The following is a 233-nucleotide window of genomic DNA, read 5'->3' as shown; positions in this document are numbered from 1 at the left end:
TGTGTGTGCTGTCTTGAGTATGTTTGCTGCAGCTTGTTAAGATTTGCAGGTTCTGTGATGGAGCTCAACACTTCTGATGTGTCTAAGGGTTAAATATCAGCTTATAAAAGTCTCATATTAGACAGATGTCTTTCTACTTTCCCCTGCTGTCTACAGTGCAGTATTAGTAAAACACTTTATTCTGAGCTAAAAAAAAACAGCTTCAACATTTAATATTTGGGGCTTGTTCCACC

This window comes from Gymnodraco acuticeps, unplaced genomic scaffold (genome assembly GCF_902827175.1).
Source record: "Gymnodraco acuticeps unplaced genomic scaffold, fGymAcu1.1, whole genome shotgun sequence".
NCBI lineage: Eukaryota > Metazoa > Chordata > Actinopteri > Perciformes > Bathydraconidae > Gymnodraco > Gymnodraco acuticeps.
The sequence above is the reverse complement of the archived record's forward strand: the minus strand, read 5'-3'. Positions refer to the sequence as shown.